The sequence below is a fragment of the Chelonoidis abingdonii genome, chromosome 17 (genome assembly GCF_003597395.2).
Source record: "Chelonoidis abingdonii isolate Lonesome George chromosome 17, CheloAbing_2.0, whole genome shotgun sequence".
Lineage (NCBI taxonomy): Eukaryota > Metazoa > Chordata > Testudines > Testudinidae > Chelonoidis > Chelonoidis abingdonii.
The window spans coordinates 39,111,583-39,125,522 of record NC_133785.1 but is presented as its reverse complement, the minus strand read 5'-3'; the positions used below and the strand labels follow the sequence as shown (position 1 = coordinate 39,125,522).

The window sequence follows — 13,940 nt, the reverse complement described above, 5'->3', positions numbered from 1 at the left end:
TGGGAATGACAAAAGCCAACGCATTCAAAATTCAGGCTCCTAGAGTTTCCTTTAATATATTCCAATGTGGGGGAAGAACAGTGCGCTGTGTGTTAAAGACTTAATCCCAGTTTTTATTTTGAAGTCCCTGACCTTTCTCAGCTTTGGAACAGCCTGAGCATTATTTAAACACATTGGGGTATTTATCTTGTTTGTTTAAAAATATATCTTTCAAATTTACAAAATGAAGCTTAGTGTGAGAATCAGGAGCAGTGTTCTGTTCTGTGATGCCTTCCCGTACCCTCTTGACATAGACCAGGGGAGGGCAAACTACAGCCTGCAGGCTGGATCCAGCCCATCAGGGCTTTCAACCTGGCCTGCGGGATTGCCAGCCCCATGGTGCTCCCTGCCTGCCCTGGCCCCGCACCACTCCCGGAAGCAGCTGGCACCAAGTCCCTGCAGCCCCTGGGGGAGGGGGCAGAGAGCTCCGTGCACTGCCCTCAGCTGCAGGCACCGCCCCAGAGCTCCCATTGGCTGGGAACAGGGAACCATGGCCAATGGGAGCTTTAGGGATGGTACCAGCAGGCGAGGGCAGCGTGTGGCGGAGCCACATGCCCCACTCCACCCCCAGGAGCCACTGCCAGACATACTGGCCTCTTCCGGGAGCAGCACAAGGCCGGGGCAGGCCGGAGCCTGCCTTAGCCCTGCTGCACACCGCTGCCAACCCAGAGCCACTCGACGTAAGCAGCGCAGGGTCAGAGCCCACACTCTGAAACCCTCCTGCACCCCAGCCCCTGCCCTGATCCCCTGCCATACTCCGCACCCTCGTGCACCCAACCCCCTGCCCTGAGCCCCCTCCTGCACACTGCACCCTCTCCCACACCCTGCGCTCCCTCCCTGCACACACACCTACATATCTATGTGCACATGCTCCTTGTTTTAAACAGACAATGTGAAGCACACTCAATATTCCTAAATAGGCTCCTTACATAAAGCTGGGTTTTCACCCCTCTCCATTGCAAGCCGGCACAATACTCTGGGCTAAGGAGCTATGTCACACTCCCGCAGACAGGCCTGCCATGGCATAACATGGTCCACAGGAGGAGCGAGACCTGGCTGGGCTTTTGACAGATGGCTCAATGCTCTAAGGGAGCCTTCCAATTGCTCTCCTGGAACCCAGTTCTGGTCACAGAGAGTTGGAGAAATGAGAGGCTGATGCAGGCAGAAAGGACAGGGTCAGCTGTTTATGGGAGCAGGGTGAAGGAGTGGCTAAATGGGGAATTGCTCTGTCTGGTGGACAGCCCGGGAAGTTGGCTAGCCAGGAATCTGGCAGTCATTATGGAGATAAAATGTCAAAAGCCTGAGCACAGAGGGACAGGGTTAGCCAGCTGGAAGGAAGTCATGGGCGCAACAGAGCCAAGTGAAGCCCAACAGTAGCTAGTCTCCTAGGCGGGGGGTGGAATCAGGTCAACCTTGCTTTCATTCAGGACTTTGTGTCTGTTCAGGTTAGAAACATTAGTGCCTACATCACAGCAACGGCCCAGAGACACAGCTGCCCCAGTGCTGAGGGCTTACCAAGGAAGCGTTTCATGACATGGGGATGAGGCCCGACTCTGCATTACCGCTTGCTCCGTTGGTCGTGGGTGTTAACTCATTTCCTGCCTCTCAGCAGGAATTGGTGAGCAGCTGTAGTCAGGCACTTGAGAACTGAATGGCTTCTCTTCACTTCTGCGGTAGGCCCCATTGCGGTGTGAACTGAATTAAACCGTGGCAAAGACGAGTGATTAAAGAAATACGACAGTTCTCTCGTGAAGGAAACAGGAGAAACAAGATTCTCGACCATCCTCATTCAGTGGCCAGCCAACGGCCTCCCTTGGCCTTTGTCCAGTCAATTCTCCCGCCGATGCCAAAGGGCATTCAAGCCCTTTCAGAAAAAAATACAGCCGGTCTCTTTGCCACTTACACCCCAGATTTATCCCTGAGGCAAATTCCAGCATTTGCCTGCTCTCAAATCTACCCCTTGGGAGTGTGAATCTTTCTTGATTCTGTGGGTAAGTGTGTCCACACTAGAGTTGCCAACCCTCCAGGATTGGCCTGGAGTCTCCCAGAATTGGCATCCATCTCCTGGTGATTATTGAAAGCAATCTGGGAAATTTTAATAGGATATTTTAAGAAAATGACATTACATCATGTCGGGGGAAAAAAAATCTCCTGGAATAGCTTCATTCAGAGTTGGCAACCCTAGTCCACAGAGAGATGCAACAGGCAGTGTTTCCTTTTTGGTTTGTGGGGCATTTTTATCCCTGGATGACAGGCAGGCTGTGCTTTGGGGTTTTCCTTTTACTGAAGGAAAAGCAGTTTTCAGGTACCTTCACATGTGCATGGTAAACCACCAATGCTGCAGTCTTCAGCCAGCTAATGAGTGGAGCTGGGCAAACTGTCTGAAGGAACCAGAATGTTCTGCAAGAACGTGTTGCTTCTGTGGAAACGTTCAAAGAAAACCAGGCCAGGAGGCTGGTAAGGGGATATCTGCCTGGCAGACTGCACAGCTCCTCAGCTTCCCAGGTGGGCAGCTCCGCTCCCAGCAGGTTCCCCAGCAGCCTGGCTGGCAGGTAGGGTGACCAGATGTCCTGATTTTTCACACTTGCTGTCAGGGCACCCTACTGGCAGGCCTTGCCCCTGGAAGCCCCAGCAGGCCACCCAGCTAGCTCCCATTTCCCTGCCTGTCTGGTGGAAAGCCCGTGAAGTTGGCTACCAGGAATCTGAGCTCCACTGAGGTCCCCCTGAAATGAACAGATCTGGATTTTCCTTCCTGTGGAAAAACTTGAGTTTGGGTTTTTGAAAAATAGTTCATGCTGAACTGGGCTGAAACAGCACACTTGACATTTTTTTCCTGGGAAGGAAATTATGTTTTCAGGCGAGGGCTGCTTGAGCTCTGCTCACAGGATAAGCCAAGTGGCAGCTGCCATGCACGGTGAGTAGCAGCAGAAGAGAGATGGAGGGTGGTTACAGAGGCATCTACCTAATACTTTTTGATGAACTGATTTATTTTTTTTCTCAGCAGTTGAACTATTTTGATACGTTCTGACACTCTGACCCCTCTGTGACACAGCGCCGCCTCCTTGGCAAAGTTTAGCCTCTCAACAGCCATGTATGGTAGATCATGTATGGTAGACCATCCTCCACTTACAGATGGGGAACTGCAGTCGGTTGAGACTACAGGCAGGGCTGGCACTTTCATTTAGGCGACTTAGGTAGTCGCCTAGGGCGCCAGCATTATGGGGGGGGGGGCGGCATTTTGCCAGGGGGGCGGCAGGCGGCTCCGGTGGAACTGCCGCAGACATAACTGCAGAAAGTCAACTGGTCCCGCGGCTCCGGTGGACCTGCCGCAGGCATTTCTGCAGACAGTCTGCTGGTCCCGCGGCTCCGGTGGACCTGCCGCAGGCATTTCTGCAGACAGTCCGCTGGTCCCGCGGCTCCGGTGGACCTGCCGCAGGCATTTCTGCAGACGGTCCGCTGGTCCCGCGGCTCCGGTGGACCTGCCACAGACATGCCTGCGGCAGCTCCACCGGAGCCGCGAGACCCGCGCGCGGGGCAGTGAAATGGCCTGGCACCAAGGGCGCCAGAAACCCTGGCGCCGGTCCTGACTACAGGACTGGCCCAAGGGCAGCAGGCACCTGTAGCAGTGCCAGGACCTTAGCTTGGCTTTCCTGAGTCACACTCAGATGCCTGTGCCACAAGGCCATCCTCCTGCATTCAGCGCAGGTGTCCTCCTAAACTGAGCTGTCACGGTCCTCGCTTCGTAACATTGCTGAGAATCCGCCCTCCGCCTTATGTGAGCACATCAATTCACAGGTGAGGCCAAGCAGCGGGGATGTATGACAAGCAATGATGAGCAGATTTACAAACGGCTATGCGAAGACAGATCCCACACGGCATGTGTCCAGGCCCTGCATCCAGCAACCTGTGCATGCCTCTGAGCAATCGGGGGTGGTTAACAGACCTCCTGCCGAGAAACAAAAGATGGCGCTGGGACGTAAACTCCCTAGTCTCCAGCTAGACTAATGCTAAAAAAGAACGTGAAGACGTTCTCTCTCTGTGCTCACAGCCCTGCTGGAAGCACTGCATGACACTGCCTGCTTTAGTTAAGCCCGACTTTCCATGGCACGTTGAGTGTCAATGCGCCTCCAGCTCCTTTGTTCATCTACCACTGATTTTAAACTTTGAGGTTCGGGGCATCCTCGGCTCCTAATGGGCATCCATGCCACGCAGCCACAAACAGGCCGTGCTCAGCTCTTTGCAGGCGCACGCCCTTGCTTAGAGCTGATGCAGCATTGTTATTGTCTTCACATTAAAACAAGTGCCTTTTCCTTGGACTGATCAGTTCATAACACCCAAATCCCCTACGATCAAGTCCAGAATGGGGACGGTGGGCAGGGAATAGGGCAGGATTTTTTTTTACAATGAGTTTTCCAGAAGAACCCAAGGGAAGAAATGCAATCCAAGGTGGCCATTTCTTTGTTCCCTTTTAATCATGAAGCACTGACCAAAGACTGAGTGGCTTTGGATGGATGTGACAGGTTGCGTGTCTCTGAATTCTGCGATGTCAATAAAAGGTTAACAAATGTTGCAGTACTCTGCTACTATGGCTCGTTTCTAGCAGGTGGTTTTTTCCGCTGCTCTTTTCTCTGAACAGTTAGTAAGAGCAAGATGCTAATAGTGCCAAGGTGTTAAAAATTCCTGCAAGGACTTGCAACAGCACTAACTGCTACCAATGAGTTGATTATTAGGTTAAAATTTCAAATGGGCTCCAACCCAGTGTCTAAACCTGCACTGGCATTTTGAATACAGAGATTTTTTTATAGCTGGAATATTTTATGCACATTTTTGGTGCAAGTGGAAAGTGCAGTTAGATACCTAAGTCCTTTAACGTGTGAGGAAATAGAACTCCCTGTACAGATTAATGTTTGGGGCGGGGAGACAAAAAATGGCTAGAAATGCAATTCAAGCAGCAACATTTAATTCCAGGTTTTTAATAGCCCAACGTTTGAGGGTGTTTGCAGTGGTTTGACTCTTGCTCAGCTCTGAAATGTCCATGACTAGGAGGCACCAGCTCTGAAGTTGACTTGGCACCTCTGGCCCTCTGGGTTTCCTATAGTGTGGATGTTTTAGCAGCCACAGGCTCTGTGGTGAAAGAAGCCATTGTCAGAGCACCTTCTGCAACCTTTATTCCATAGCAGGGTACACAGAGGAGGAAACACAGGGCCGGATTCTACTCTTGTTTCCACTGGAAATTCAGGAACAAGCCCACAGAAAACAATGGAGTTACATGACATAAAATTAGAGTGGACAAGAGAGCAGAACTGGACTGCCTGGCTCCTCCTGACTGCATTTGTTCCTCTGCACCATGGTGTTTCCCTGTATCCCTCTCATATTCCCCATGAAAAGCAGTGCACTGAACCACTACAGTGACCGGCACCAGTAGAAGACACTCCATGATGGCCAGCATGGGTAAGACTGTGGTTGAGCAGCAGGGAAGGGGAGTACAGAGACTAGCCCATATCAAGACCAACGAGAGGTCCGGCTCCTGCTGCAGCGGAAGTGCTGAGGTGCTGATAAGAACGGCCATACAGGGTCAGACCAAAGGTCTATCTAGCCCAGTATCCTGTCTGCCGACAGTGGCCAGTGCCAGGTGCCCCAGAGGGAATGAACAGAACAGGGAATCATCAAGTAATCCATCCCTCGTTGCTCATTCCCAGCTTCTGGCAAACAGAGGCTAGGGACACCATCCCTGCCCATCCTGGCTAATAGCCATTGATGGATCTATCCTTTTGAATACTGTTATAGTCTTGGCCTTCACTACATCCTCTGGCAAGGAGTTCCACAGGTTGACTGTGCACTGTGTGAAGAAATACTTCCTTTTCTTTGTTTTAAACCTGCTGCCTATTAATTGCATTTGGTGGCCCCTACTTCTTGTGTTATGAGGAGTAAATAACACTTCCTTTCTCCACACCAGTCATGATTTTATAGACCTCTATCATATCTTCCCTTAGTCGTCTCTTTTCCAAGCTGAAAAGTCCCAGTCTTATTAATCTCATCTCATATGGAAGCCGTTCCATACTCCTAATAATTTTTATTGCCCCCTTCTGAACCTTTTCCAAGTCCCATATATCTTTTTTGAGATGGGGCAACCACATCTGCATGCAGTATTCAAGGTGTGGGTGTAGCATGGATTTATATAGAGGCAATATGATATTTTCTGTCTTATTATCTGTCCCCTTTTTGATGATTCCCAGCCTACCTGCTATGCCTTATAGTCTGTCCCATCAAACCAGTGTTTCCAGTCCCCCCCTCCTTAGGGCTGTGGAAGTGTATGAATGAGCCAGGTGCTAGTGGCAGGCCTAGATTTAAATAGGACTTTTTTACTTCCCACGTAACTGCAGAGTTACTTGAGCTGCCTTTTCCCATCTGTCCCTAGCCACCACTAATTCTTTAACGTATACCCCCATGTAGTGCAAATTCTGTTTTTTAAAACAGGAGGGAAACACACACACACCCTGTACTGCATCAAGAGATTGTAATGCACAAAAGGATTTTTTTTTTTAACTAGACCTTTGATACGGCATCCTCATTAACACAAATGAAATGTTTCTTGCAGGTCAGTCGTCATCTACTAAGCAGGCGTGATATAAAGTGGTTGGTATCCTGCCTTCATTGCTGGCTACAAAATTTAATACGAGAATATTCCATACTGAATATGAAGCCATCAAATGCAAGGCTTGAAAATAGCTTGGAAATGTAATTGAAGCACAGGGTCTTCCACAGCCACCTACTTGTATGGAATGGCAATTGTCTTCCTTAGCGTTGAAGAACCAGCTCTATTTTACATATTCAAATGCGAAGGGAGGCCCTTTCAGACTGGTTCATTTGCTGGTTTCTTGGAAAGTGCTCAGTCTCAAAGCTTTTCTGGCTTGCCAGTGTGCCTTCCTTTTCTGTATCTCAACTCTTGTTCAGGGACTAAAACGTACAGACTCCGTCAGAAGGGGATTTCTGTTTACTTTGACTGGAAATAAAATAGCATTAGAATGGTTGCGGCTTTTCAAAAGTCTGTGGAAGATGTCTGCTGTCATGTTAAATCTGTGATAGGAAACACAGGCGTCCTGGAGCTACTTTTGCAAAGTATCAGAGCAATAACTAGAGCTAGGCTTGGAAGGATTAGCTTTATATGTCAATTTCATTGTACACACGCAAACCAACACAAATATTTGCATCGCTAATAATCAAAATGTACTGACAAAGGAAGAGAAATGCTGCTTCAGAATTTGATTTGAGGATATTTACTTTGTACAGTTTGACATGTGATGTTGATGTTTATAAAGTTTTAACCATTTGAATCTCAACCTGTCTGGCTTCCTCCCACAGCATTTCCTGCAACTGTGAAAATTTAAATTGATAAATACTGAAAAAATGCATAAAACCCCATAATTCTGTGTAACTGGGAAAATTTTAATTGATAATAATCGGAAAAATACTTACGCATAAACATTGATATTATCTGTCACAAGTATAAAAAAATTAACTCTGCCAAGTCTGATGCTAGCCAAATGCCTTTGTTTTGCTCCTGATGTTACTCTCTGTATATGCTCAGCAGGGCCGGTTCTAGCCATTTCATCGCCCCAAGCACGGCGGCACGCTGCGGGGGGCGCTCTGCCGCTCGCCGGTCCCGCAGCTCCGGTGGACCTCCAGCAGGCATGCCATGTCAACCGGAGCCTCCTGCCGCCCTCCCAGCAACCGGCAGAGCGCCCCCCACGGCATGCCGCCCCAAGCACGCGCTTGGGGCGCTGGGGCCTGGAGCCGGCCCTGTTGCTCAGCACAGTTTATAAGCCAATGAGCCAAATTTATCCCTGGTCCTGGTCGAACTTTGGCCCAAGCACTGTGTATACTCTGGGCATTTTCACTAAGTCTCAAATCAGACTGTGCTTCTGTGACTCCCAGAGGGATTATTTATTTACACATTTCTGGCATGTTTCATTTTGTTTGATGTAGTGTCGGGTCAATCTGGTGGCATCTGAATCCTGATTTGGCTCTGTCATAAACAGATAGCTAAGGGTTAATGTCTCTTTCACCTGTAAAGGGTTAACAAACAATGAACCGGAACACCTGACCAGAGGACCAATCAGGAGACAAGATACTTTCAAATCTGGGTGGAGGGAAGCTTTTGTTTGTGTTTTTTGCTCTCTGTCCATGTTCTCTCGGGGCTCTGAGAGGGACCAGACGCAAGCAGATTCCTCCAATCTTTCCAAAAAAATCTCTTCTGTTCTAATTCTAGTAAGTATCAGGATACTGACTCCAAACTTCTCTGAAGTTCAGGTATGCTCACAGCTGATGGCCCATGTCAACCCCATTGCAAAGATGCTGTACAGGTTGCCGTGGTATAAAGCAGTGACCGCAGAGTATCTGAGCTACTGCCATTCTCTCTCATTCTGCATTAAGACCATTGTTGTCCCACATATCACTGTTTGGAAAGGGATGACAAAAGCTGCCTTCTTCTAGTGACAACTGTAGACCTGAGCTACCAAACTCAGGTTGGGATCGGGATCCAAACTTCCCCAAAGTTCAAGAGTGCCACCACTGGTGCTTCAGTTCAGGGCTCTTGCCAGTGTATTAGATGTCCATTTGCCTTCATTTCAGCCACATATTCTCTGTGATGCACTGGCAGTAAATTGCTAAATGTGTGCAGAGGCTCCTCAGAGAAGCTCTGCAGATGAGCGTTATTACTGAGCGAGTACGTCACGTGAATAACAACCAACCAAAGTTAACACGTTTTGTTGCAAGCAACAACCCTTACATCATAGGCTGTAACGTGCTGAATATCACATGAGCAGCTTCACATTTTGATGAATTCCCTAAAATGTATTGCATTATTTTAAGCCCTTACAGCTTTGTACTAACACAGTCGAAGTAAGAGAGGAATGTATGATCTTAAGAAAGTTTATGCATTTCATATTCAATAATCTTATCTAGCAAAATGGTAACTCTCCAGGCTTATCGCATGCAGGCTATAACAAAGCTTTGGTTTCTGAGACGCATACTAGTACTGAAAAACGTAATTTTTCTGCACTACAATACATTACAAACAGAATATTGTTAGGCACAACATGGAGCCAATGTTTTGTAATGTAGCCAGATAAATGTAACATAACACACTAGACAAATATTGCTGCTAATATTTAATTTCAGTTTAGGGCCAGGGCCAATTTTAAAAGATTCTTTCCCAAGTACATCATTCGAAAGTCTGAGCCATTATGCAAAAGCTTGTGTTGAATCCAGTCTGTCAGTCGTCTTAGGTGAAATTCAACTCCTCCACTATCCAATGGTACAATAAAGTGTTTCATGGATGAATCCATTGTTTGTGGAATGTCATCTAAGCTGGTTAGCTGCAGATCCAATGTCACAGAGCACTTGGAGAACGAGTCCCTTTTTTGGTTTTCTTATGCTCCAGGATTTGTTCCAGATTGTCTCACCTGAAAAATAGTGACCATTACAAGCGCCACTAGCCATTAAGCTAAATGCCATAACATATTTGATCTGTATCAGTAAGATAAAATGAGTTTGTTTATTGTTAATTGGCTAGATGCTGATTAGCACTGTGCAAAGGGAACCAGTGATTAGGATGGAGAAAATGAAATAGTCAGGGTTAATGCCAGCTAGCGCATATGCCAGTTCATATGGCAGCAACTAGTATTTGGAGGGGAGATCAAGCCCATGTGCCAATAGCGATATTACCTTGTGCTCATATAGTGCTTTTCAGACGTGGATCTCAAAGCACTTTGAAAGGAGGCTCGTGCCATTATGTTTATTTTACCGAAGGGAAACTAAGCCACAGAGTGAGGAAGGGCTAGATTCAGAATAGAACTCAGGCATGGCCATGCTGAGTGTCACCACACCTTACTTTTAGGTAGATACAAAATCACAGCAATGCACAAAGCCTGGATTATCTGTCTAGGCTCCCTAGACGATGAATGGAGGGAGAGAAGTGTCTCAGAATGGGATTCACAAAAGCCAGCATGCTAGGTGGCTCCTCGGCTGGGCTTGCTTATGGGAGATGCCAAGACGAGGGAGTTGGGGCCGAAATCGGGGCAAGGGGTATTATTTATCAGAAGAGACATTGAAGCAATGTATCTGTCTCCTGGGTGAATGCTCTAACCACCTGGCTACAGAGTCATTCCCATGCTTGCTCTCTCTCTGGACCAGTGGGCCAAGAATTATTTATTCACAGTGCAAGAGCTTCACCAGGAGAGGCTGGGGGAACCCCACATCAGACTAGCCCAGAGCCCTCTGGCAAGGACCCTCATGAGTGGTGGCAGACTCCCATTCAAATCCCTTCTTCTCTTCGGGGGAGCCTTGAACGAGGGGTCTTTTGCATTCCAGCTGAGTACACGACCCACGGAGCTAAAAGCTTTGTTTATGAAGGATGTTCTCCTCCTCCCCAAACTCCAGCTGTTTGGTGTGAGCTCATCCCGCAGAGCCCAACCCGGTAACAGAGCTCTGAGCACCTGAGGGGGGATTCTGTGCCTCGCAGGGGGGCCTGATGATGAGATTTGGCATCTTTTGTGAATCTAGCACCAAATGATTTGGCCAAGAATAGGCCAGGGGCAGCGCTTAGACTAGAACCCCTCATTCCTGTCAGCCCTCTACCCTAGCCATTGGGCCATCCAGCATTGCAGAGAGCTTCCTGTAAATGCACTTTACAATCATAGTCCCTTCTGTGCCATTAGAAGTCTTGATTCTTCATGCTGCAGCATTCATGGGACGTCCTAGTGAAGTCAGTGTGGCTCCATGTGGGTGCAAGGATCTGGCGTGGAGGGGTTGAGAGGAGCGAGCAGGGGACATGGTCTTGGTGAGGGAAGAGGCAGTGGGGGGGGCGGGGCCTTGGGGCAAGAGGCGGTGTGGGGGCAGGGTCTTGGGGCAAGAGGCAATGCAGGGATAGGGCCTTGGAGGAAGAGGTGGTGCAGGGGCAGGGCTTTGGGGGAAGAGGTGGTGCAAGGGTGGGACCTTGGGGCAAGAAGAAGAGCAGGGACAAGGCCTTGGAGGAAGAGGTGATGTGGGGGCAGGGTCTTGGGGCAAGAGGCAGAGCAGGGGCTGGGCCTTGGGGGAAGAGGCAGCACAGGGGCAGGGCCTTGGAGGAATAGGCGATGTAGGGGCAGAGCCTTGGGGGAAAAGGCGGTGCAGGGGCAGGGCCTTGGGGGAAGGGGCAGTGCAAGGAAGAGGGTTTGGGGGGAAGTGGTGACATGGGAGGTGGGCCACACTTCAGGTGCCAGTGGCCCTCCTGCTTTTAGAAAGCTTTCACTGCTCCTGCTTCTGGATGGAGCCCCTGCCCCCAGAAACTTTCAAGGTGCCCTATGAATCCATACCCCAGCCTTAGGCCAGAGAATTTCATCTGCAAAAGAAAGCTCAAAGGCAGTTTACCCTTGAGTTCTTTGCAGGAAAAGTCCCTTTCATCACCTCTTTACTGTGCTATATGTAGCATGACTCAAAGGGCCATCTTGTGTCCTCGATCTGCAATCATGAGCGAAGCTGCGTGTGCACAGTGAGGATACAGTATGTCCCATCCTGATACACACTGGTGGCCACACTGACCGGAGGGTGCCACTGCAATAGATAAATGCCAAGACAGGTCCTGACTAAGGAGAACAGCCAATCACAGCCCTGAAAATCTAACTGCCTCTCCTTGACAAAGCTACATTGAAATCACTGTGTTGCATCATCAACCACGTTTTCAAATGTCTTCACTAACTTGTATCCATAGAAGGTTTGCAGCTGCTCATACCCAGTATCTACACATGCAAAGGCTAAGATGCAGAAACACGTTTGCATTTGTGAATGCAATGCCCAGGCCTTCCATGGGTACCGAAGAGTTGTGGTGACTGCGAGGGGACAAACACGAAGGACAAATTGTACAATGTATCCAACATCGCTCCCTTTTCACGTATCAACTCCCCTGAATGGCTATTTCTACCTTGCCATTGCCACAGCTTGGCTATTGAAACTCACTCACGGGAGCGCGTCAGGTACAGGACCATATTCAGATTGCTGCTTTGAATCTCTCTCTCATGTTATGTCCACAACAGTACAGTAACAGCACTTGCATAGTAGTTGAGTGTGCTGTTTTGCTTGGTGTCTTACCACCTGCCCGCATCGTTTGGTTGTCTCTTCTCCCTGAAACACGTTTCCCCGTTACGCGGCATTTTGAGCACCAGTGTCTCCACTGTATGCCGCCCCTTGCATGGCAGCCTGTAAGTTACTTGTGAATCTGCTTTAAACAGGGCCTCCCTGCTTAGTCAGTGTATCTTGTAACTCACGCCATGGATGAGTCTGCAGGGATCAGAGCCCAGCTCCATTTAAGGTGACCAGATGTCTTGATTTTATAGGGACAGTCCTGATTTTTGGGTTTTTTTCTTATATAGGTTCCTATTACCCCCCACCCTCAACCCGATTTTTTACATTTGCTGTCTGGTCACTCTAGGTCCATTTCAGCACAGGTTCAGCTCTGAAAGTGCTTGACTCCTCTTTTCATCAGTCTTCTCTGAAACGTCATCATTGCCCCATGCCTCTCCTTCCGTTCTTTTCTAGATCCCAGGTCACTCCGCTCCCTGAGTTGTGCCCCCCCCCGCACTGATTAACCAAGCATGAAACCAGATCGCCATATCTGGCTGTTGATATTTGGGATTCAAACTTTGGGGTGAACAGAACATCTGACCCTTCTGATTTTGCAGTATTAACACTAATGAAAGTAATACTTGGTACAGTGCAATTAAACGCATCTGCCTCTCTGGCTGATGCTTCTACTGCAGCTATAACCACAGGACGTAGGTGCTGAGCTGTGGCCCTCAAGATACCCTACAAAGCTGAGTGAATATTGCTAACGCCAGGGAAAGGGAAGCCCACCGTCCCTTTGAAGCGCATCCCTGTGCAGAGACCGCACTCAGTCAGTGCACCACTTAATCCTCAAATGAGGACTGAGTGGTACATAGGCTTTCAGGTGGCCCCCTGCACTGGGGTGAATTTCACTCAGACTGCCCTCCCTTGATTCTTCATTTTCACTGGGCTGCAAGGGAAAAAATCTCTCTGACACACCCAGACTAGAACAAGAATCAACATTCATTTTGCAGTAGGAGCATTATACATTAACATATCACACTTACGGGGAAACCTTTTCCTTTATGCATTACATGGTTCATTAGTAGCCACTGTAATTGCACTGCTCTTATATCTACATCTTCCATGTGAGAGATATTTTAAGAGACGTTAGACAAAGTTTTTACACTTCAGATGACACTCTCACAGACCAGGTTGTGTTTGTTCAGAAAGCTTCGGGTGATATTAACTTTTCCTTGCATTCCGTTGAAATGAAAAGGGATTACTTTATATTTACTTGTTTCTTATTGCAGGAAAACTAATTTTAGGGGAAGCATAGACCCTGTAATATGACACATTCTTCTTTTCAACCTTTCCAGCGCATCAAAATAACGTCAAATACACACCGGGAACATTCTCGTCTATTGACGGATTCTTATGATGCTGTTTCTCAAGGTGACCTTTATGAAACCTATCGCCTTTGGAGCTTAAGGTTCACCCTCTTAGGTCATAATGGTTTCCCATGGACATGGGTTCCTGATTTCTAATTGATGGTGCTCAGAGACTGCTGAGTGTGTGAAATAATTAATAGTACTTAAGGCTGGAGTGTGTAGAACTCTCTGTAGCTGATTAGTAAAATGGGTGTTTGCGCAGCGATTGCAGTATGTGCAGACACTCCCTGAGTGCCGTCGCGGTCAGATCTCACTGATGCAGCATGGTTAGTGCCACAGGGCTAAGATGTAGCCCAGCCTGCCTTGGGGAGCCAGGTGGGGGGCCATGGCTTGCCCTTGCCCTTGCCCTCTTCTCCTCCCACTCCAGCTGCT

General features: G+C 48.5%; 1 protein-coding gene across 6 annotated transcripts in view; it reads right to left on the bottom strand.

The window, feature by feature from the left end:
- Nucleotides 1–13,940, bottom strand: part of FHIT (fragile histidine triad diadenosine triphosphatase) — a 1,173,656-nt gene that overhangs the window by 4,256 nt on the left and 1,155,460 nt on the right. For 5 of the 6 annotated variants that reach the window (XM_075073110.1, XM_032781826.2, XM_032781832.2 and 2 more), the window contains one exon: nucleotides 8,708–9,503. The exons of the other annotated variant lie outside the window; for it this stretch is intronic. The gene's annotated coding sequence lies outside the window, so the exon portion shown is untranslated. Of the gene's footprint in view, nucleotides 1–8,707; nucleotides 9,504–13,940 lie in introns of those variants that run through there. 6 annotated transcript variants of the gene reach the window in all.